This window comes from Penaeus vannamei, chromosome 7, assembly GCF_042767895.1.
Source record: "Penaeus vannamei isolate JL-2024 chromosome 7, ASM4276789v1, whole genome shotgun sequence".
NCBI classification, from domain to species: domain Eukaryota; kingdom Metazoa; phylum Arthropoda; class Malacostraca; order Decapoda; family Penaeidae; genus Penaeus; species Penaeus vannamei.
In genome coordinates this window covers 28,849,280-28,851,779 of record NC_091555.1, presented here as the reverse complement: position 1 = coordinate 28,851,779, position 2,500 = coordinate 28,849,280, and the positions used below count along the sequence as shown (strand labels likewise).

The window sequence follows — 2,500 nt, the reverse complement described above, 5'->3', positions numbered from 1 at the left end:
TGCCCCGAACGCGGGCGGGAGGAGACCTTCCCTCACTTACTTAGTAGTTGAAGACGAATCCAGGCGAGGACAGGCACGTGGAAACCCGGTCACGCGGATCCAGTTTTAGCGGGGGACTGTAGCGCCGCTTGATTCGGCCTTTTCGGACTCCCGAATCATTCCAGGTTGTGCTTAGAGGTCTTGAGCTGATGATTGGACAGATCCTCGTATAAATTTTCTTATCGAAAGAAAAAATCTAGAGATTGGAAAAGACTCTATCCTCAAAAGAGGAAAAATCATAGACCTTGACATTTCTATAAGATTCAACAGCCAAAGTGAAATAGTCCTTCACGCTCTATTCAACGGACGAAAAGAGCCCATTACAGGAGCACAATTTTCGTTTTGTTGTCGTCTTTAATTAGAGCCGAATTGAAAAAGAAATAAACAAATGAATGGATAAACATGGAATTGTCTCTGATACATAAATCCGTAGTCCCTTTCAGTCATCCACGGACAAGAAACAGAAAAAAAATTAATTTCACTTCATGCAATTGCCACATCCTGAAAATGTTGCCAGACCTGCATTCGTTGGATCGCAAGCATACAGTACGACCGAACTGCAATGACACTTGAATAACATTACATACGCATGAGTTCCCTGCAATGTGTATTGTTCGTGACATGAATCCGTTGCGCCGCGAAGGCCATGGCTGTTTCTCACTTGAATTCGTCTTCACTTTGGTCATTCCTTAATATTAGTCACGTGGTGTAAGTGTCCTTCCCCAAGGCCATCTTTATGGAAGAGGAGGAAGAAACAACAAAAAGTGAACTATGGAGTGAGGAACCGAGAGCGGAGAGAGATCCAAATCAAATGGAGAGTTTCAGAGGCTGATATAAAGGAAGTAAAGAAGGCATCACACAGACAAGGAAGGAAGGAAGAGCAGTGGCGTAGATGATAGTTGTATCAATGCATAACGGATTAAGTCTTTATATACAGAGAGTCAAATCTATTTTCTTGTTAATTTGGTTTAGCAATTAGCACATACATTCATCTAGCTCGCATGTTCACTCGCTTCACACACACAACCACACACACACACACACACACACACACACACACACACACACACTCACACACACACACACACACACACACACACATACATACACACGCGCGCGGGCGCGCGTTCATTTGTGAAGATCCTAATGGTGGGAAGATGCTGTAGAGAGATGGTAATGAGGAAGGATAAAAATGATGATATGGAAACAGTGTTGAAAGGAATCGTCAGGAAAGAGAGAGGGAAAAAGGAAGACAGTGATGACAATAGCTCCTTCACCGAAGAATCTATCAAAAATATCATATGCCATATAGAATACATTACTTTGGAAAAATAGTTCAGTACAAATTGCCGCAATGCTATTTCTATTCTCAAAGATCTGAAGTGTGCGCAGAGGAGCCAAGAGATTAGTGCTGGTTCTCTTGATGATCAACATTGGGAGGCTGATTTTGTTTGATTTTTTATACATTTTTTAGGAAAACCTGATACAGTCTCATTATTTCTATTTAACTTTAATTATCAAACACAACTACGATTCTAAAAATATATCTGGGGAGAGGTCTAACAAATATTGGTGAGAGGGCGAGAAGAATAAAGTGTAATGTGGGGACTTATTCGGTCGTGCAAACCTGACAAGAGTTCAGCTTAGCGCAGTGATTGTCTGTCAGTAAGCTTCATTTGTTAACCTTACTGGCATCATCTTTTGTGGTCGCAGCAACTTGCTTGAATTCCGAACTCCCCTTTTAAGAGTTCCCGGCTATTCACTTGTGGGAGTGAGTTCACAGATTAAAACTGACATTTATAAGATTCACGTATAATCTTTGAATTCAGGAATTATTTGAAAGCGTTCCTAATTTCGTTATAATATGCAAGACTTAATCATGGTGTGAAATACACTAAAAGCCTTTGCATGTACAAGGTAGCGAAACATGAGTTTCGGAATTCGCACTTTAACCACATAGTGAGAAGATATATGGGACTTGAGTAGGATATGTTTCTTTATTTTCTATGAGACGATGTTGGTTATCTTCGTTAACTTGCGGTTGGATACTTCCCCGGCTCTCTTCCTCGTCTTCTTCGCGACTGTGGCTGGACGCACTTCCTTACTCATCACGTCATTCATTCATGCTTGTCTTATTGATCATAAAGTACTCACGGTCAAGTGTATACCCAGTAGATACAGCCACGCGGCCTCTTTGTGAGTGCTCTCATGGGGAGGAAAAGAGGGTGAGGCGGCGTGGGGATGGAGGGTGAAGAAGGCCTCTATGTAGGAAGTGGAGGAGGACCTTTGGGAGGAGGCGGCCTCGAGAGGGAGTGGGGGCCGGGGTGAAGGAGGAGCTGACTGCTGGCGAACAAAGATGACCTCTTCTACCTTTATATCGGGGAACCAGAGAGGAAATGACAAATTATAGAAAGAAAACGAGCGGAATGTGGGAAAAGATGGAACAGATCGATGGAGAGAA

The 2,500-nt window shown here is 42.6% G+C and overlaps 1 protein-coding gene across 1 annotated transcript in view; it reads right to left on the bottom strand.

The window, feature by feature from the left end:
* Positions 1-2,500, bottom strand: part of LOC138862228 (NALCN channel auxiliary factor 2-like) — a 195,941-nt gene that overhangs the window by 571 nt on the left and 192,870 nt on the right. The window contains exon 3 of the mRNA XM_070123667.1: positions 1-2,500. This exon is cut by the window's left edge and continues 571 nt beyond it; it is cut by the window's right edge and continues 1,244 nt beyond it. The gene's annotated coding sequence lies outside the window, so the exon portion shown is untranslated.